Here is a 22,654-nt window from a genome sequence, read left to right on the forward strand (position 1 = left end):
TATTGGACAGCGTGTCACATTTTGATGAGCTCAGTGATGCTCATTTTAAGCCTTTCTCTGGGGAATGATGACTGTCAGCGACACCTGCTTCTATCTTTCCTCTTTTCTTTTATAATTAGACAACCTCTCCATTGCCCACCTCTTTAGGCTGGATCTTTTTAGATTTGCAATTTTATTTTTTTTAATTGCTTCTTCGTTTCCAGTTTCTGCCTTTGATGGGGAGGGGGTTTCCTTTCAAAGCCTGAGCAGTCCAAGGGTGGAAAGACGCCCAGCCAGACCAAAGCCCAGGAACCCACACGCCTGTCGGCAGCCCAGAGGTATCACGCACCCTGCGAGTGGCTGATCATGTGAAGTGGCCCTGCCAGCCAATCAGGGGCGCCCGGGGGTGCTCTCCGGCCAATGGCAGGCCTGGGACAGAACGTGACTATTTGGGAGGCAGGTGGGTGGAAGGAAGGAAGTCGCCGGCAGCTGGGCGGGAGCCATCGGTTTCCAAGAATGAAAAAGTGTTTAGGGTTCTTGGCGCGTCGCAGCTGCAGACCGGAGCGCACCAAACAACACCGCTTTTGCTTTGTACGCATCGAAAAAAACATCGAGGCTCACGTTAATCATTAGTATTAAAATCGATGCATGTTATTTATTGTTTGTTTCGTGAAATTTATGCATCGCTCGATTGTTTAAAAAAACAAACAACACTTTTATGGAGAAACTAACCCCAAAATTTAGAGTTTTACGTGGCACTTCGAAGACAGACGCATTTACCTCAACTTGGAGCTCTGTTATTAGTTATGCTGATAAGGAAGACAATTCACAGCATCCTCCCTCATGCTATGTAATAATTTGGGACGCTGAACACCTGAATTTTATGTTTTAGTACTGTATTCCCATCTTGTTCATTGCGCTTACTGGCGATGATCTTTCCCTTTTATACCTTGTCATGTAAACAGTTTCCCTGGCCTTATTTATCTTCTTTGTCTCCCACTTGTAATCCAGTTTTGCTGAAGTGTTATTTTGGAGGATGCACTGTGTGGGGACTGCTAACCAAAAATAATAATTTTGTTTGGGTTGGGGGTCTCCTGGGGGATATGATTATAGTGGTACCTCGGGTTAAGAACTTAATTCGTTCTGGAGGTCCGTTCTTAACCTGAAACTGTACTTAACCTGAGGTACCACTTTAGCTAATGGGGCCTCCCGCTGCCGCCTTGCCACCGCCACGCAATTTCTGTTCTCATCCTGAAGCAAAGTTCTTAACCCGAGGTACTATTTCTAGGTTATCAGAGTCTGTAACCTGAAGCGTCTGTAACCCGAGGTACCACTGTATTTGTTCTATATTTAACTTGATGTATTGCGTTCATCAACCTTTGCAATGCCTGTTACTGATTCAAAGATGACACATAACTACTGTTGAAGACATTTTTATTCTGTACCTAGATATTCTTGAATATACACACACACACACACACACACACACCCTTCAAAGTGGTTTACAAAAAGAATAAAACTATAAAATTATGAATAAGGAGAACTAGCAATATTTTAAGATTTTCCAAAAGTTAAAATAATAATAGACTAAAAGCAGCTACTAATAGTAACACCTTGAACTTGTCCTGGGAGCAAATCAGCAACCAGTGCAGATCTCTGAGCAGGGGTGTGAAATAATAACTATTATTATTATTATTATTATTATTATTATTATTATTATTTATACCTCGCCCATCTGGCTGGGTTTCCCCAGCTACTCTGGGCGGCTCCCAACAGAATATTTAAAAACTGATAAAACATCAAACATTAAAAACTTCCCTAAACAGGGTTGCCTTCAGATATGCTCTCAAGGCTTCCCTCCTGTCAGCAACCTTGCTGCAGCATTCTGCACTAAATGCAGCTTTCGGCTCAAGCGCAAAGAGTGCCTTGCCTGTAGCAGTGTTGATTTCCCTCTATTCTCACTTTGCATTTTTTTTTAAAAAAGGAGAACCACCTTTCTGCTTCTCGCTGAACTCATTGCCTTCTGCAACAGACTAACGTAGCTGCCCCTCTGGGATTGCCACACATCCCATATTGTTATATAGCTCAGCGGAAGAGCGGTTGCCTTGCATGCAAAAAGTCTTCAGGTTCATTCCTCAGCACTTCCAGGTAGGACATTTGAAAGCCCGGAGAGCTGCTGCCGGTCAGTGTTGACACTACTGAACTAGATGGACTAATGGTCCGACTCCATATATGGCAGCTTTTGAAGGGCCGTGGCTCAGTGACAGAACATCTCCTTTGCATGTAGAAGGTCCCACCTCCAATCCCAAACATCTGCACCTGGGCCCGGGATGCTCCTGACCTGGTAACTCTGAAACACTGAATTCACCAGTGTGTGGAGCAGCTTCCTGACAACAGGCCTTTAATTGTTGCCCTCTCTCGCCTCTGAATCTTATCAAGCGCCTTATCTCATACCTGTAATCTTATCTCACAGCACTCCTGGACTCCTGTGACCTGGTAAACAAGACTTTCTTCAGAAGCGAAGTTTCTAGAGCACGCAGTGATTCAGATAAAGGGCTAGAGTGTGATGGGATTACATGGGATAGATACCCCCTGGCTGGGGCCAGCCTGCCCATGAAGCATGGTGAGGTGGTTGCCTCAGGGTGGCAACCTCCTGAGATTGCCTCTGACAGTAGAGGCAGACCATAGCCATTGTGGCTAGTAGCCATTGATAGCCCTCTCCTCCATGAATTTGTCCAGTCCTTTTTATTTTTTATTTCAAGTCTTATTTATTGATTTTTCACATTAAAAAACTTGACAAATTTTTACATAGATCATAAGTTATTTTATCCATTTACTTCCCGTCCTCCCCTTCCACGGTTTCCATATTTGCCCTTAAATGCTGCATACTTGACGTATACTATTCAATACAGTGGTACCTCGGGTTACATACGCTTCAGGTTACAGACGCTTCAGGTTACAGACTCCGCTAACCCAGAAATAGTACCTCGGGTTAAGAACTTTGCTTCAGGATGAGAACAGATATCATGCTCCAGCAGCGTGGCGGCAGGCCCCATTAGCTAAAGTGGTGCTTCAGGTTAAGAACAGTTTCAGGTTAAGAAAGGACCTCCAGAACGAATTAAGTTCTTAACCCGAGGTACCACTGTGCATCCATTTTAACCTATTTGTCTTAATAAATCACGCTGTTTCAAGTCCTGCTCGCATTTTCTTTCGCTATAGTAGTTCCTTCAATCCTCAATAAAAAAAGTCTCCAGTCCTCAGTGGATAATTTTATTTGCATTTTGGCCTGTAATCTTTGCTGTTAATCAATTCTTGCTAGTTCTGCATCCTTCATCATTTTCTAAAGCCAATGTTCCTTTGTTGCAACCTCTCCTTCTTTTGTGTCACATCATTTTTTTTAGAGCCGTCCATTTTCCCTTTGCAAAATAAGAATCTATCCACTGAGGTGCGTGGCTCTTACGCATGGGTAGGAAAACTAAGGCCCAGGGGCCGGATCCAGCCCAATCTCCTTCTAAATCCGGTGTGCGGGCGGTCTGGGAATCAGCGTGTTTTTACATGAGTAGAATGTGTCCTTTTATTTAAAATGCATCTCTGATTACTTGTGGGGCCTGCCTGGTGTTTTTACATGAGTAGAATGTGTGCTTTTATTTTAAATATATCTCTGGGTTATTTGTGGGGCATAGGAATTCATTCATTTCCCACCCTCCAAAATATAGTCCAGCCCCCCACAAGGTCTGAGGGACAGTGGACCAGCCCCCTGCTGAAAAAGTTTGCTGATCCCTGCTCTTACGTAAGATCCGGCCCCTGGGCCTTAGTTTTCCTACCCATGCGTAAGAGCCACGCACCTCGGCGGATAGATTGTTATTTTGCAAAGGGGAAATGGATGGCTCTAAAAAAAATGACGTGACACGAAAGAAGGAGAGGTTGCAACAAAGGAATCAGCACCTCTTTGAGTAAGGCTTACTCAAAGAGGTGCTGATTCTCGCCCAGAAGAGGAAGCAAGAATGAAACCAGCTCTTTGATCCTAGTGAGAGGATTGCTCACCCTTTGCTATCGGAAGAAGGAATGGCTTGGGAGTGACTGAGGATGAGCTGGCCCCTGAAACAAAGGTCTAGTTCTCACCAATGCAATGCACCTACCACCTGTGTGGTGTAAGCACTCCTATAGCTCACAGGATCGAATGCCCCTCCACAAACAGCTCCCCTAGCTGTATTCCCTGCAGCTAGAACTCTAGCACACGAGTAAGACAAAACTGCCCTAGCCATCTCCTTGACATGCTAGATTTCTACCTGCAGTAGCTTTTTTTGCACAAAGGAGCATTCAGTTCAATAACCTTCAGCTACAATCAGATGCCTGACAGCATGGATGCAGCTCATTGCCTCGGTGAAAACTACCATATTTTGGCTCTATAAGACGCACTTTTCCCCCTTCAAAAATTAAGGGGAAATGTGTGCGCGTCATGGAGCGAATGCCGGCGCCTTGGTTTCAGCGATAGCAACGCGAAGCCTCCTAAGCGCAGAGGGAGAGCTCCCCCCACGCTCCGGAGGCTTTGCGTTGCTTTTGCTGAAGCCACCTGACGCACCCGGAGCGCAGCGCGAACTCCCGCTGCACTCCGGGGGCTTCAGGCGGCTATCCACAAGCCTTTGGAGTGCAGCAGGAGTTCCCGCTGCGCTCTGAAGGCTTGCGGATAGCCGCCTGAAGCCTGGAGAGCAAGAGAGGTCGGTGCACACCAATCCCTCTTGCTCTCCAGGCTTCGCTTCGCTGGAGAGGCGCTGCACAGTTTTCCCTTTCTGTGCAGCGCCCCTTCAGCAAAGCAGGAGGAGAAATGGAAGGGGCTCCGTTTCTCCTGCCACTTTGCTGAAGGGGCGCTGAGCACTGAGCAGAGAGGGGGAGAATTCCCCCCCCCCCCCGTTCTCCCCCTCCTATGGTCCGGTGCGTCCTATAGAGCGAAAAATACAGTGGATGCCTTGCATTCCTGCCCTGCAGAGGGTTGGACTAGGTTTCTCTCAGGGCTACCTTCCGACTCTAGAATTCTATGCTTCTATGGCTCTCTGGCCTTTATGATCACCTCAGTGAAGCCAGAGATCCTTTGAGGTGCTTCCTTCCTGCTGCTCTGTAACCTGTTGCAGCAGACTGGGGGCGATGGGAGTTGTAATGCAAAACAGCTGGAAGGCACCAGGTTTGGGAAGACTGTTGCTCTATAAAATGCACAGCTGGCTGAGTCACCGGAGAATTTGAATACGGTTCCAGGTAGTGAAAGGGAATGAGATGGGCGATATTGCAGAGCCATGCCAGTTGCTCAGACATGTCAACATATCCGGTGCATTTGACGTATTCCCTAACCTATGCCTCCTCCCTCTCTCCCAGGACTTCTTGAGCCTTTGGCTATTTGAGATAGACAGATACCTTATACTATGGCTCACTGACGTCAGCAGAGCCAGCTGAAATTCAAAAGAACTGGGCAGCCTATTTTTCTGTGTCCAAGAGGGTTGGGAGGCCCCTAATATGACCTAGCAGAATACTTTTGGAACTGGGGGAATTGTAACTATACAACCATGTTTCAGGACTGGAAGTTGGGTTTTTCTTCTTCTTCTTCTTCTTCTTCTTCTTCTTCTTCTTCTTCTTTTCCTCCAAGAAGCTCAAGGCAGTGCACAGGGTTCTCTGCCTCCTCATGCTATCCCCACAAAAACCCTGTGAGGTAGGTTAGGATGAGAGTAAGTGACTGGCCCAAGGTCACACACTCAATGAGCTTCATGGCTGAGTGCTGGATTTGAACACAGGTCCTAGTCTGACACTTTAGGCCAGGGTTCGGCAAGGCTTACCGGGCATGGGCCAGATCACTCTTGCGGAGATCCTCCATGGTGCAGCGTGATGCTGGAAATCGCGTCTGCACATGTCTGTGGCGCTGGAAATTGCTTCTGTGTATGACCAGATGCTGAAAATCATGCCTGTGCAGAAGCGATTTTCGGCATCTGGGCACGTGCAGAAATGATTTCCGGCGCCACAGACATGCGCAGACGCGATTTCCAGAGCTGCGGAAGAGAATCCCTGCGCCGCGCTGCACTGGTTTAGTGCAGTGTGGGGGGGACTCGCTGAGTGGGTGGCTCAGTTCGGGGCGTCTCATGGGCCGCTTCCAGCCCATGGGTCTTAGGTTGCTGACCTCTGCTTTAGGCATTATGCCACAGGCTGGCCACCACTAGTTAGGTAGCCTCATGTCTCACTTTGCAGAGGACTGTCCTCTGTTTGGAGGAGCCCTCTATCTGATGTCTGCCATAAAGAGAAAGAACCATCAGAATGGAAAGCACATGTGTCAAAGTTGACCCTCAGCAGGGTCATAGTCTTTCCCTGTATGGTGAGATGTATTGTATGTCTACATAGATTGTAGTCCAAAACATATGAAGGGCACCAGTTGGGCGGCGGCTGTTCTCTATTTTATTAATATTTGATATGGTTAAATAACTTTGACTCTGGATTCTCTGAGGTCCACCTGGATTCCTCGCATCCTCGTGCCTCGCCAAACTTATAAGATTTCTGCCTATGGGCCTGGCTCTTGGTTTATTTTTAATTTTTGAAGCTGAGGCACAGTGCCCAAAGGGTGGAAGATTAAAATAAAAATAAACAATAAGACTGCATACACCCTGCATACCTTTAAAGCATGTTCAAAGTGCATTCATTTCCCCCTTCAGAGAATTCGGAGCACTGTCATTTGATAAGGGTTGCTGGGAACTGTTAATTCTGTGAGGGGCAAACTACAGTTCCCAGAATTTGATGTGTGCGTGTGTGTATGTGGAAATGTGCTTTAAAAGTATAGTGTGTACACAGTCTTAAAATCAAGTGTGTGGCTTTTGGGTGATTTGAATTGTGATGGGATGTTGAAGCTGCTTCCAATGAACCGGGTTTCAATCAGATTTTGAGAACAGTTGGAAACGTATTGGTTGCCCTGTTCCAAGAACTATGTCTGTGCCGCTAGGATTTGTAGGGAAAGCAATAAGCTCCGGTCTCTTTTTCAGAACACTTTGAGGTTGATTATCTTGAGAATGTGGCATTTCTCATGGGGAAGACAAAAGGAGCACAGGGCGAGACTCAGCCTTTCCCACAGGCAGGCTGGATTTCCTGGCCTCAGCGCTTTGCTAACACTGAAGCCAGCTCAGCAGAGGATGCTTGGGAGAGGCAAGGGGGCTGATTGGCTGGCTGCAGGGATCACGCAGCACCTGATTGGCCAGAGGCCTTTTGCACACAGCAGCCACGCTCCCTGCGCCTGATCCCTCCTGCCTGTGCCTCCCACTTACTCAAGATGTTTCATGAGCGAGCCCCGGTCCCTAGAACACACAGTGCCTTGCCTCATCTGAGTCATAACCAGATGAATTATTGCTATCTTACTTAGCTCCAGAAGAAAAACTTTGGGAAACTCCAGGGCAGCTAGAAGAACCAGTTTTAGACCTGACTGAAGTTTAGCAAATGCGGTGAGCAAGCTCCCCTCCACCCCAATTCGTCTCACATTTAAAGTCAGCTTTTGAGTCACACAGGACTCTTCTTCAGGCCTTGATGTTTAAAGTGTATTTATACTTACTTTATCAACAGTTAACAGAGCTTTTGCTGAATTCTGCTGGCTTCTTTTCACACTCAACTCTCTGTTTTCAGAATATGACACACCACAGGAGTGTAGAAGGTGGCCCACTTTCTTTATCCAGGCAAGGCATGCCTTGGGAAATGGGTTTGAGGCATGACTAAATAAGGCAGTTGCAAAATTTACTTGCTTTTCAAAGAAACTACAGTACACAGTCCCCAACAAACAACCTTATTGTTTTCATTCAGATAAATTAGGCAAATGATTTGCATCTGAAGGAACCTTCCTTAACATTAATTTTTCTGATGGGCAAATGCTGGAATTTCATATTCCTGAATATTTTCTGAGTAGCTGAGGGTTGCCTGAATCTCAGGGTCTGGTCTGAAGTTTCAGGATTTTATCCTCTTTCTCAGGGGGTTTTGTTGGGGGGCGGGGAGAATAATAAAATCACAGTTAGCCAAAGTCAAGGGAGCAGGTTATTTTTCTACTTGGCTGTGTGTTCAGTTATGTCTTTATTACATTTATATTCTGCCTTTTTCTCCAAGGAGCTCAAGGTGGTGTACATGGCTCTCCCCTCTCCTCATTTAATCTCCACAACAACCCTGTGAGGTAGGTTAGGCTCAGACTGACTGACTGGTCACCATGGTCACCCAGCGACCTTCATGGCTGAGTGTGGATTTGGTCTCCCATGTCTGAGTCTGACACTCTGACCACTACACCACACTGCACCTCAACTTTACAAATACCTTGCTTTCAATGGTCATGTAGCTTTAGGAGCAAGAAAAAGATAGGTCCATGCCCTGAAAACCTTACAATCTAAGACTTTGCTCAAGGAAGGCAGTTGGTGTGTGGCAGGGGGTTAGATGACAGCGTGTGTTAACTGAGAGAAGATGCATTAAAGCACACCCAATGCACACATATCAAGCACATGCCTTCTCCCAAAGAATCCTGGGAGCCATAGTTTGTTAACTGGGTGCTCAGCTTGTACCTCTGTGAGTGGAAAACTACAGGTCCCAGCAGTCTTTGTGGGAGTCATGTGCTTTAAATGTGTGTTGGATGTGCTTTAAACACTGTGAAATTATAGAGGTGTATACACACACACACACACACACGGTAGACAGATGATAGATAGATCAGGCATAGGCAAACTCGGCCCTCCAGATGTTTTGGGACTACAATTCCCATCTTCCTTGACCACTGCTCCTGCTAGCTAGGGATGATGGGAGTTCTAGTCCCAAAACATCTGGACGGCTGAGTTTGCCTATGCCTGAGATAGATAGATAGATAGATAGATAGATAGATAGATAGACAGATCGTATTTTCTGCCCCAGAAAAGTAGCAACGCCATACGTTAGAACACCTCCCTTTTGCTGGTGAGAGGGGGGCATTCCAGTGGCAGCGGAAGTGGTGGGGAAGGTGGGGTCCTGCCTCTCGTGGGCCGGCTCTGTTTCACACATTTATGGAGGAGAATAAGACTGTCAAGGGCTATTAGCCTTGATAGCTCAATAGAATCTTCAGGCTCAGTGGCAGTCTACCTTCAAATACCAATCCGGGAGAGTTGTCGCTTTCCTGCCCTGCTTGTGAGTTTCCCAGGAGTAACCAGATGAGGGCAGAAATGATGTACCAGAAGGATCTCATGGTCTGGCCAGTGCTTAACCACAGCTTCTTCCCAGCCAGCGATGTCCCTATCTTCATCGGAGAAATGTTGGAGGGTATGCAGCTCTGATATGGAGTAACAGCTGAAGAGGGTCTCTGAGCATGCACCAAGTGCCTTGGGGGGGGAGATCTCTGCTGAATACCCACAGCTCGACTTCTCCTTGTGGGATCCATGATTCAATTTCAAGTGAGGGAGTTGCTGACTCTGGGACTGAGACTGAGAATGTTAGTCACCGTCCTATTCAGAATTTTAAAAATAGATTTTTTTCCCTGGAGGGGCAGTTCCCCGCCCCCGTAGGAAGGGTGGGGGTGGAGGTGCTGATGCTGATGAAAAAAGGGGCCAAAGGATACCCTCAAGCAATGCTGGATTTCCTCCTCACCCTCCTTAGTCAGAGGAGCATGCTGCTGGCGCATGGATGTGCACATGAAAACGGGCCTCCTCCAATCGCCTGCCGGCTGTTATCTCTTCCAGCCAATCAGGGCGACTTCCTTTTACTGTTGAGAGCGTGTGTGAAATTGCGCTTCATCATAGCCTCATGTTAGGAGCAATAAGCAGGAGTGTCAGTTTTCAAGGAAAAGAAAACGGCCGGCTGTTTTGCTACCCTGCCTTCCTCTTGCAACTGAACCCTCGCCCCCACAATCTCTAGTTCCTTATTTGCAATCCCACCTCAGCATCTCTCCACACCCCACCCGCCAGATCTGGTGCAGGGCTCAATTTGACCTGGCTGCCAGCCAGTATCAGCTCCAGAACCTCTCTGGTTGGGGGAAGCTGTTGGTTGGTGACATTTATCGGGGGACAGATGTGGGGAGGGTGACCCTGCCCGTTCCCAGCATCTCCTGATCTCTGGCCACTGCATTCTGTGCTCTAATAACTTCCAGACTGTATTATTTCAATGTGTTCCTTGTGGGGCTGCCCTTGAAGACAACTCGGAAACTTCAATGGGTCTTAAATTCAACAGCCAGATTACTGGCCAGGGTTCCGTTTAGATCTCATATAAACACTGTTTTGAAACATCTGAACAGGTTGCCAGTTTGTTTCTGGGCCCAGTTCAAGGTATACACATTGGTGTTTAAAGCCCCAAACAACTCAGGCCCCAAATACCAGACCCTCCAAGTGCCCCTATTTTCCAGGGACTGTCCTGGATTTACAGAAGCCGTCCCAGTTTCTGATTTGATCCTGGAATGTCCTGCTTTTCCTTAGGACATCCCTATTTCCATCGCAGAAATGTTGTAGGGTATAGAATTATCCGATTCCCAAGCCACCTGAAGGCAGCACTGTATAGGGAAGTTTTTTTAAATGTTAAATGTTTTATTTTGTTTTTATATATGTTGGAAGCCACCCAGAGTGGCTGGGGCAACCCAGTCAGATGGGTGGGGTATGAATAGTGAATTTATTATTATGGAATAGGATGTCCCTATTTTCATCGTAGAAATGTTGGGGGGTATTTTATGCCTGAAAGACGCCCTCCTTCCCTACAGCCTCTCCTGGGTGCCCAAATCAGCAGAGGGAGCCCTCTTGGTAGTTCTCAGAGGTTCAGGGGGTGGAGGGCCTTCTCTGTAAAGGCCCCTAAGATGAGAAGTCCCTCCCCAAAGGGGTGCATCTGGCCTAACCATTTTTTCCTTCCCCACTGTGTTCTCCACAAAAATGTCCACCTCCAAACTATTAGCTACCATGTAAACCCTGGAAGGGAATCTGGAATATTAGGGATGTTCCTCTCCCCAGCACTAATAGGATCCGTGTGTGTGTGTGTGTTCCTTTCCATTGTTGAGAAGGAAAGAGTTAAACCTCTTTGTTGGGAAGGAAAGAGTTAAACCGGCGGGGCTGCGCAGCCCCGGGTGCTGGAGAGGGTTTGTCTGCCACTGGACAGTGGATATGATTTTCACTACTCGACAGCTTCAAGAAAAATGCAAAGAGCAAAACCAACCCCTGTATATGGCTTTTATTGACGTGACTAAGGCCTTTGACACTGTAAATTGTAATGTCCTGTGGACTATCCTTCTGAAAATTGGCTGCCCAGATAAATTTGTGAACATCTTTCGGCTCATCCATGATAATATGACAGCAACAATCGCAGATAACAATGGCTCTCAAAGTGAACCATTCACAGTGGGATCAGGTGTTAAACAGGTTGTGTTATTGCCCCAACTCTATTCATTATTTTCATTGCCATGATCCTACACTTTGTCGAAGGGAAACTCGCCACCGGAGTAGAAATCATATATCAAACAGATGGAAAGCTCTTTAATCTGAGTATGCTGAAAGCAAAGAGTAAGGTTACCATAACTTCCATCATAGAGCTTCAATATGTTGATGACAACGTAGTGTGTGTACACACAGAGGATGACCTCCAAACCGTCCCAAATGTCTTTGCAGAAGCTTACGAAAAGCTTGGCCTGTCGCTCAACATCCAAAAAACCAAAGTGCTGCACCAACAAGCACAAAACAACCCCTCTGCAGTGCCACAAATCCAACTCAATTGGAAAGCATGGCTGGGGTGGCTGGGGAAACCCAGCCACATGAGTGGGGTAATAATAATAATAATAATAATAATAATAATAATAATAATAGCATCAATCACTTCTCCTACCTGGGCAGTTATCTTTCTACAAGGCTTATCTTTCTACAAGCATCGCCTGAGCTCTGTGAGTGCAGCTTTCTCCCAACTGAAGTGCAGAGTTTTTGAGGTCCGGGACATTTGCAGGGAAACCAAAACGCTTGTTTACAAAGCTATTGTACTACCAGCCTTACTGTATGCTTGTGAAACATGAACCACTTATAAACGCCACCTCCAGCTCCTCGAAAGATTCTATCAACAGTGTCTCCTAAAAGTTTTACACATCACTTGGGAAGACAGGCGAACTAATGCCAGTGTACTGGAAGAAGCAAAGATCACCAGTGTCGAAGCAATAATTCTTCAACATCAACTTCATTGGACTGGTCCTGTTGTTTGGATGTCTGATTATCGTCTTCCAAAGCAATTACTCTATTCTGACACCTTCCCCAACCAAGGGCCCGCCAGATATTTTGAACTACAGCTGCCACTGACAGCAGATGGAGCACCAAACAGCCATGCTTGCTGGGGCTGATGGGAGTTGTGGTCTAAAATGGCCGAGCTGCGGCTATGGAATCTGTAATCAAATATTTGGAGGGCTTGAGGAAGGCTGGTTCTGTGCCGTATCTGCCTTGGCATTCAGAAAAGTAATTACTGGCTGCGTTAGGGTGGGAACTAGGCTGGCACCACTAGAAAACTCACGCAGACAAAATTTCAAGAGTAGTTTACCATGGACAGAGGACATAGACGGGCAGCTGTCGCTTGGTTCCCTGGTCAGTTGGGACAGCTGGACATTACAGGGGTCTTTTAATTATGGGAATAATATGAGATGAAAGATGGAGCAGCAACTTATAGAAAAAACTTTTGCACACGAAAGCTTTCCCCCCCAGAGGGAATTTGTTATGAATCGTGCCATGAGACAGGGAAGGAACCTTCGCCTTTCAAGCAAGGGCTCTGGGGACTGAGGAAGGGCATGGTCACACAGTTGGAAAGTCTTCAGCGATTGAGTGCTCATGAGGAAAGACAATGTGCAACCTTTATCCTAGTTGGCCTGGTGACAGGAAAAAAGCCTGCAGGAAAACAACTAATATTAACTCTGACTCTGCACCACAGCACATGTGCTCTCCAATTTTCTTTCTAGCTATCACCTGCCTAATTTATTCTGCATCTTATTTTATTGCCACCTCACTCTGGTGCACCCTGTGCAGCCTCTTACGATGCAAAACGGTAAAAGCGGCAGAGGCTGGTGTCAACCCCAGACAACCTTGTCCTTATGAGCATTCATCCCAATTTATTTACTTATTTGTTGCATTTTTATCCCACCTTTTTTTCTCTCTAGAGGGTGCATGTGGGTCTCCTCCATCTCATTTGATTCCTGCAACAACCCTGTGAAGTAGGTTAGGCTGAGAGGAACAGTGGCTGGCCCAAGGTCACCCAGGGAGCTTCATGGCCGGGTGAGGAGTTGAACCCTGCCCTCTCCCAGGCCCTAGTCCAACATGCTAACCATTGCATCACCACTTACTCTTGTTTGCATCCTGATTCATGAGTTTTTAAAAAACCTATGCCATTAAAACAATTTTTAAAAGCAACAACTCTAGGAATGCATTAGCTGTTTAAAGGTAAAGGGACCCCTGACCATTAGGTCCAGTCGTGGCCGACTCTGGGGTTGCGGCGCTCATCTCGCTTTATTGGCCGAGGGAGCCAGCGTACAGCTTCCGGGTCATGTGGCCAGCATGACTAAGCCGCTTCTGGCGAACCAGAGCAGCGCACAGAAACGCTGCTTACCTTCCCGCCGAAGCGGTACCTATTTATCTACTTGCACTTTGACATGCTTTCGAACGGCTAGGTTGGCAGGAGCAGGGACAGAGCAACGGGAGCTCACCCCGTTGCAGGGATTCGAACCGCCAACCTTCTGATCGGCAAACCCTAGGCTCTGTGGTTTAACCCACAGCTCCACAGACTATTTATTCCCCGGCTTGCTGCTTTGATGCTCTATGAGCAGGAAGAGTGACAGAGCTGTCTTTACCCGGGGCTGCAAGGTGTGCAGGGCACCCGGGCGCCGAATTCTGGGGGGCACCAGATGCCCGCCACTGAAGCTGTCTATTGTATTGTATTGAGCTGCTATGCGGCAACGGGTTCAGAGGCACGTCTCTGGAAAGTCTCGCTCACCGAAGCCGGGAGGAGGGGGAGTGACAGGAAAGAGGGAGAGACAGACAGAAAGAGAATGCGCCTATCTAGCGACAGGAGTGTGCACAGACTCCTGAACCTTCCCAAGAAGAACTTGTATATGTGTGCTCACTAGGGCCCTCCCAGCTGCTCTAGAAATAAGGTTGCTCCCACAATGCAAGGCTGCCCAATATGGCTCTCCCACGCATGCACACAATGCCCACCCATCTCATCTTTCTGACACCTCCCTACGACCATAAGCGCATGTGTGGAGTCATTACATCGACTCCCAGTGTGTTCTTTGTCTTCTTTAGAAAAGCTGGTTTTAAACAAAAATACACACACAAAAACTCCTTTTGGAGCCACGCAGGTGTGAGCTCTATTTATCAAATGATAATAGTGACATAAGCATCATAAAAGTTAATTTGGGGGTGCGGGGCAGATCTTTGCACCCTGGTGGCGCATATGCTAAAGACGGTCCTGAACAGTGAGAAGACATTGATTTTGGAGACCCGTCACCATGTGGGGAAAAAACTTTCCTTCTTTTGCCTGTGGGGTTTGGTTTGAGTGTTGCAACAAACTGTGTAGTGTATCCAGTGCTTCCCCCCCCCTAAAAAAATGTTTAGGAGTACTCTCATTTTGACTCAAGAAAATCATTTTATACCGTAATTCAAATCAGGGAAAATAAATACAGTAAATGGACAAAAGTACAAGGATTCACAAAATGTTTAGGGGTATGTGTCCCCCAACAAAAAAAGCACTGAGTGTATTAAAAAAATAGAAGATGGGACCAGAGGCTAGGTTCTCTTAACAGGAAAAGGCAATCTTCAGGATTTTGTGTACTTCATTGATATAATCTTTGCCTTAGACAGTCCTGTACGTGCAAAATATGTACAGTTTGGTAAGCAGAAAGAGTTTGTTGATGCCTTAAGGTTTTACTCATGAATCTCACCAAAGTCCGCAGGTGCTGGAAATCATGCAGTTCCACAATTTAGTCAAAATGGACCATCCTACTGAATGGGGAAACTTGCAAAACAAAAAGTTGCTGGAATCTACCATGCATTTGAAAAAGTGGCTTGTCTGTTTGTTCTCCATAGGTTTGGATGCCTCTTGAGATATCACCGCCAAATTCAGCACAAGGCTACCTGAGATGGAGGCAGCAGCAATTTTCATCAACATCTTCACTCCAAGCACCATCTTGAATCAAGATGGTGGACTGAAACATGACTTTAGTGTGACTTCACATGATTTTTGGCTTAAGGGGTCAAAATTGCACAGATTTCAAAATTGGCAAGAGGCTTCCTGAGGTGGGGTGGGGTGTTTATTTATGTCAAAGTTGAACCATCAACTGCCATTTTGAATCAAGATGATGGACCAAATTAGCCCTAATTAAACAATAGCTCCTCCCAAAAAACATGATTCAAGGCCAAGTGAGGTACTCTCTGGGTCAGGTCAGAGCCCTGGGTTAGTGTTGCTGTGTGTGTGTGCGTAACTTATTTAAGTTATGCACATTATGTTGTCATTATGTTATTCCACCGCATTCATTTCAGTGCAAAGGAAACACAATGCAAATGGGGGCAGGGGGGTGGATACATAAACATGTTTTGTTTTCATTCAGAAAGCAGCAACAGCAGATAACAGTCAATATTCATTCGCTGGACTGAATTCTGTTCTGGGCATTTGGACAAATAAGCAAACACTAGCTATTTTTTCCATGCCCATTTCCGTCAGAATTCTCTGACTCAAGTACGGTAAGTCTGAAGGATTTGCTTGAAGGAATTTATGTATGGATCTTTAGCGACGATTCCTCTTTCGAACTGCAATCAGCTACTTTGGGGGTGGGGGCAACTTGCAGGGTAGGTTAGGTTGAAAAGCATCACCCAATGATGTAGAGAGCCATGTATGCCCACCTTGAGCTCCTTGGAAGAAAATGTGGCATATGAATGAAATAAATGATGATGATGATGATGATAAGAGAGAGAGAGAGAGAGAGAGAGAGAGAGAGAGAGAGAGAGAGATGATAGCACTGGGGGCAGAGCAAAGAGTAAAAGCTGATCAATAGCTTCCTCCACAGTGGTGCTGTGGGTTAAACCACAGAGCCTAGGGCTTGCCAATCAGAAGGTTGGCGGTTCGAATCCCCGCGACAGGGTGAGCTCCCGTTGCTCGGTCCCAGCTCCTGCCAACCTAGCAGTTCAAAAGCATGAAGTGCAAGTAGATAAATAGGCATCGCTCCGGCGGGAGCGTAAACGGCATTTCTGTGTGCTGCTCTGGTTCGCCAGAAGCGGCTTAGTCATGCTGGCCACATGACCCGGAAGCTGTACGCCAGAAGCGGCTTAGTCATGCTGGCCACATGACCCAGAAGTTGTACACCGGCTCCCTCGGCTAATAAAGCGAGATGAGTGCCGCAACCCCAGAGTCGTCTGCAACTGGACCTAATGGTCAGGGGTCCCTTTACCTTTTACCTAATTTTTTACTCTTCACCAGTGCCGAATTACCAAATAGGCAGAGTAGGTACCAGCCTATGGGCCCCACAGTTCCTGCCCAGAAACCTATGTCCCCACTGCTGAAGGATGTGTGAGTTCAGAATTGTCCTCCACAGTCACTTATGGACACACCATTAAGACCATATTCACAGAAGGCAGTCTTACTCGGCTATGAGTGATCACCAAAGAAGGAGCCCCACAACAAGGGATCAAAATAATATTGATTTGATCTTGGAAGAATATTGCAAAAACGCATTAGGAGTTAATTTGCGAGGGCCCCACCCCCGATTTTGACTGCCTAGCAGCCTCCACAGGGTTTAATCCGGCACTGCCCTGAGCTTTTAGCCTTTCCCTGGAGACAACCCTGCACATGTTTACTCAGAAGTAAATCCCTCTCTGTCCAATGAGGCTTCCTTCCATCCTTGGCTGCCATTGTTGCTGACTCTTCTGGGCTTAAGTAGGGCACTGTTTAATGTCAATAACCAAGGGCGTCATTTGCCCTACATTTCCTGAAAAACAAAACAGGTAGGGAAGTTATATACCTTTTGAGTCATTTGTTTTTAAAGAAAAGTCCAAAATAAAACAAGTGGGAATTTCTGGGCTGATAAGTTTAGTATACAGTGGCCAGTGCTTTGATTTCCAGAAGAGATAAAGATGACAACATCTCTTTTTAAGGTTGGACCAGCTGTTATGATATAGCAATGGGAAAGCTTTCGAGTGCCCTTGCTCTGTCTTGATAAAGAGCTCTGTGATAGCCCCAAAGCTTGCATACAGTGGTACCTCGAGTTAAGTACTTAATTCGTTCTGGAGGTCCATACTTAACCTGAAACTGTTCTTAACCTGAAGCACCACTTTAGCTAATGGGGCCTCCCGCTGCCACTGCGCCGCCGGAGCACGATTTCTGTTCTCATCCTGAAGCAAAGTTCTTAACCTGAAGCACTATTTCTGGGTTAGCAGAGTCTGTAACCTGAAGCGTATGTAACCTGAAGAGTCTGTAACCCGAGGTACCACTGTACTTGGTACTGCCATGATTTCTTTCTAGTGTCCAAATTTTTACTGATGGGTGGACAATTAAGCATGGCCTTGATCCATCAGCTAATTACTAGGTGATCTTTCATAAGCTCCCAGATTGGTAGCCAATAGTCGTATTAGCCTGTGACTGCAAAAACAAGCAAGGAGGCAGATGAGCGTGTCTCCACACCCACCCAATGACCTTGTGGGTGGGCAAATACCAAGATCACAATCACCACGTCCTTCATTCACCTGGGGCATGTCCGGGGAGAGAAAGACGTGGGCGAACTAATAAAGGGGAGCGTTATCAACTGCCTATCAAGTAACCACACCCACTGCAGGCTTTCGACTCAATCTAGGGCGAACGCAGCTGGTTGAATCATAGAACTGTCGAGTTGGCAGGGCTCCCAGAGGCCATCTAGTCCAACCCAACCCCCTGCAATGCAGGAATCGCAGCTAAAGAATCCCTGACAGGTGGCCATCCAACATCCGTTTTAAAACCTCCAATGAAGGAGGATGGTTGAGGACAGGCATGAACTGTTCTAGATTGAGGAAAACTGTATTTTTTTGTGCTACAAATAGGTTAGTGTTTTTAGGCAGCTAGGGACAAAAAATATGTAATAGATCACCTGCTCTGAGACCCCACAGCTAATTCTCCCCTGGCCCAAGTAGGACCAATTCAGCCAGCTAGCCCTGGGGATTATCTAATGCTTATTTCCCCTAAATTGATTTTTGATTTTTGAATTTTATTGTTATCCATGTTTTTATACTGTATTTTATGCTGCTTTTATAATTAAGTGTTCTAAATTTGTTGTTAGCCGCCCTGAGTCCGGTTTTTGAACCGGGAAGGGCAGGGTATAAATAAAAAGTTATTATTATTATATTTATTACATTGTGTGCAGACTCTATAGAAGAAAACAAGTGTTCAGTCTCCATTTATTCTATAATAAAATGTCTCTGTGTGTACACAACACAAGTGTCTTGCGGCGTTTTGAAGACAAACAGATTTGTTATAGCATAAACTTTTTGGACTAGAGTTCACCTGATGAGGTAAGCTTCTACCCTGAGCAAACTTTCGTTGCAGTAATTCTGTCTATCTTCAGCGTGCTGCAAAACTCATGGTTGTTTTTCATAAGCTTATATAAGAAAATGTTGGTCTATAAGGTGGGGGCAGGGTTCTCAATTGAGCAAAACCTTGATTAAGACCAATCTGGCGAGCTCCTGAGTTCTCCAAAACTTCATCTGGAGAGTCAGTGTGGTGTTGTGGCTGGAGTGTCGGACCAAGACCTCAGAGACCAGGGTTCAAATCCCCACTTGGCCATGAAGTTCACTGGGTGACCTCGGAGGCCAGACACTGCCTCTCAGCCTAACCTACCTCGCAGGGGCGTTGTGCCACCTTGAGCTCCTTGGACAAAAGGGTGGGATATAAATGAAATCAATCAGTAAAAAGATGTTAAACAAAATAGGGGCATGTTGAATAATAATAATAAACAAAGGTGGGGAAATAAATAAGATGGCATTATAGCCACCTGGGGCTGCTCGTTTTTTTAAAGAGGGAGTTTCATGAGATTTGTTTTTCCGAAAGATAGAGAGAAGGCTTATTCAGTATCAAGGTACAAGTTTTTATTGGGGCAATATAAAAAAAATTAAATTTACTTAAAAATAAAATAATTTTTAAAATAAAATTTAAATTTAGCCTTCATGTTATCCCTTGCTAAACTTTGCCCATAACCACATTCTTCTTTATTTTAAAAGTAAAATTTTGCCTGTTTGCTGTTAATATTTCTCATGGGACAGAAAATCAGTGAATTTTTTTTTGTAGAACACTCCCATTTGATTTCACTGGCATAGCAGGTGGGGAGACTGTGGTCCCCCAGTTGTTGCTGGACTACAACCCCCAAGATCTCTCCGGATTGGCCCTCCTGGTTGGGGCTGATAGGAGTGGTAGTCCTAAACATCTGAAGGGCATCAGGTTGGTGAATGCTGCTGCCAACTGTTTATTTATGAGCAAGAAGTGCCTGGTGCTGCCTGGGGAATTTTTAGAAACCAAAAATTGTGTTTTTAAGTGAATAGTGTAATTTGTGAATTTGGACCCATCACCCCAAGAACCAGGTGAAGTCATGCCAACGTCATGTTTCGTTCTGCCATCTTGTTTCAAAATGGCACCCAACACCGCCGCCCCCACCTTGGGAATCTTTGTGCCGAATTTGGTGATATTATCTTGAGAAGTGTTCAAAAGTATAGAGAACAAATGGACAGACACACACAGAGACAAACCACTTTCCAAAATATAGAGCAGATGTTATTAATTTATTTTAATTATTACACTTTTCCCCCAAGGAGCTCAAGGTGGCATATATAAATCTCCCCTCTTTTTAAAATCCCCACAACCACCTTGTGAGGTAGGTTAGGCTGAGAGACAGTGACTGGCTCCCCAGGTGACCTAGTGAGATCCATGGCCAAGTGGAGATTCGAACTCTGGTCTCCTGGGTCCTAGTCCGACACTCTAACCACTGCACCACCACTGTCTCCCTCTGGCTGTTCTCTGCTTCCTTTTGAATACAACATTTTGCTCTGCAATTGCTTGTCTTGGACTGACATCAGAAGTGAGATGGTATCTGTGTTCGCCTACAACTTAACAATCTGGAAGACATCCATCACAATTTGTGCCTATTGCCACTCTTTTTGTTCCTGGGTATGTAATTCTTTCTGGAATTTTACGCAAGCCATCTCTGGTCTTGAGTAAACCCCACTGGACTCTGTGGAAGTTTTTCTCCTCAAAATAGAAACAATGTACTGCTAGTAATGACAGGAGCCAGAAAATACAGACTGGGCCTAGTAGATAAGAGACATTTTGAAGGCATGAAGTTGCTCTTATCCCATCAGTGATGAGGAATCCTCCAGGCATCTCCTTGGCCCTTAATCATTAAACCAACTGCCATGAACTAAAGCCATCTGGTGTAGCGGTTAGAACAGTGTTTACCAACCATTTTTTGGCCATGCCCCACCTAAGCATCTCTAAAATCCTGATGCCCCCCCCCCAATGATATACAGTGGTACCTCGGGTTACATACGCTTCAGGCTACATATACTTCAGGTTACAGACTCTGCTAACCCAGAAATATTACCTCGGGTTAAGAACTTTGCTTCAGGATGAGAACAGAAATCGTGCTCCGGCAGCGCGGCGGCAGCAGAAGGCCCCATTAGCTAGAGTGGTGCTTCAGGTTAAGAACAGTTTCAGGTTAAGAACGGACCTCCAGAACGAATTAAGTACTTAACCCGAGGTACCACTATATAATTCTTATTATTCAAAAAGTGAACTCCTATTCACATGGAGGAAGCCTAAAAGGCCATTCACTGTTAATAACTCATTCTCGCCCTCCCTTAAAAATCAAATAGCCCTTCTGTGGGGCGTGTGGTTGGGAACCAAGGGGTTAGAGGGTTCAAAGTATGACCTGGGAGAAACCAGGGTTCAAATCCCCACTTGGCTTGGAAAATCTGGAATTATACTTGATTAGATACGGCTAATATTCTTTATTTGGTTATTCTAACACCTGTGCAACTACACTTATTCGATGTTCCTATTCCATAGTTTGGTTTTCATTTTTCATTTTCACCTATTTTTAATAACTGTCCTCTCTGTTTTATATGCATTATAAAATAGAATAAGAAATATTTACCAAATAACAAAACCAAAACAAAGCCCTATGTGGCCATGTCGCTCACTGGGAGGCCTTGAGCCAATCAAAAGTCTATCCTACCTCACAGGGTCGTTGTGGGGAGTCATTGAGGAAGAGGGGATACGCACAAAATGGAGGGCTATAAATGCAAAAAGCAAATAAGAAACAAATAATTTTATAAATAAAATTTCCATGATAAATAATCATTTTACACTCTCCACTCTTAGTTTTGCCTCCTTTGGGCTCGGATACATACTCTTTGCTATGACTGCTGAGGTGGGATCTGCCTTGACAAGCCCAAAGTCAAGCCAAGCCCTTCGCTGCCCTTCCATTGCTACAGCAACAAGCCAGGATCTTTCCATGCCCCTTCACCACCACGAATATTTCTTCCTCGCTTTCAGTCCCCAGTTAGGCAGGCAGCTCTCAACTCCATCTCCTTGTAGGGTGGTGGGTTCGTGTCCTCCCCAGATCTCCCTGATGCCTCCAGGGTGGTAAACAACTTCCAGGAAAGATATCTGGATACATATCCATGCCTGTGTATAAATTAAAACCCCCCCTCGCAGACAGCTGGTATGTGTAAACAGCCGCCACTGGATTGTGAGAGGCTTCTGTGTGCTGAGTGATCAAGCTTCAAAAATATCCACTCTGAGTCTGGCTGGGGAGGGGAGAACCAACATACTCCTCCTGGCTTGCCTCGTGAACCTTTTTTGGGAGGGAGGTATGAAATCACCAAGGGACGCGGGTGGCGCTGTGGGTTAAACCACAGAGCCTAGGACTTGCCGATCAGAAGGTCGGCGGTTCGAATCCCTGCGCCGGGGTGAGCTCCCATTGCTCAGTCCCTGCTCCTGCCAACCTAGAAGTTCGAAAGCACATCAAAGTGCAAGTAGATAAATAGGTACCGCTCTGGCGGGAAGGTAAACGGCGTTTCCGTGCGCTGCTCTGTTTCTCCAGAAGTGGCTTAGTCATGCTGGCCACATGACCCAGAAGCTGTACACTGGCTCCCTCGGCCAGTAAAGCGAGATGAGCGCCGCAACCCCAGAGTCGGTCACAACTGGACCTAACGGTCAGGGGTCCCTTTACCTTTAGCTATGAAATCACCAGGTAAGCTGTTTAAAAAAGAGGGGGCCCCACTGAATTCACCTGGAAGCTGGACCCGTGGTCTATTCTCAGCTGAGTTATAAGGTAGTTGGCTTTTCCTGAAACTATATAGATGATGTGATTCTGCAAGAGTGCAAGAATATTATGGTGTTGGGCATAGAAAACAGCTTCCTGATAATCTAGTACATTCACAGACACACACACACACACACACACACACACCCTAGGGGCTCTGACCCTCTCCACTCTCCTTGCCAACCCCTGCATTAACCCCCTTGAAGCTTCCCCTTCCCACCCCATACAACTCCTAAGCTGGCTTTTTTCCATCCCAACCCTACTGTTGATTCTACTTCTCTGTTCTCGCCTGCAGCACTCCTGCTTTCACCCTCCATGTCGATGCTTCCTCCCCACTTCTGTGTCTTCCCTTCCTCTTTACTCAGAGATCCGCTGTTGTTTAAAACT

General features: G+C 46.1%; 1 long non-coding RNA gene across 1 annotated transcript; it reads right to left on the reverse strand.

The window, feature by feature from the left end:
- Nucleotides 1-16,614: 16,614 nt before the first annotated feature.
- Nucleotides 16,615-21,727, reverse strand: LOC308465545. The gene is made up of 3 exons (XR_013980497.1): nucleotides 21,351-21,727; nucleotides 21,176-21,233; nucleotides 16,615-16,912 (listed from the first exon to the last, which is right to left on the reverse strand). It is a non-coding gene; the product is annotated as an uncharacterized lncRNA (long non-coding RNA).
- Between the last annotated feature and the right edge of the window lie 927 nt (nucleotides 21,728-22,654).

This window comes from Podarcis pityusensis (assembly GCF_964106645.2).
Source record: "Podarcis pityusensis genome assembly, chromosome: 16".
NCBI classification, from domain to species: Eukaryota; Metazoa; Chordata; class Lepidosauria; order Squamata; family Lacertidae; genus Podarcis; species Podarcis pityusensis.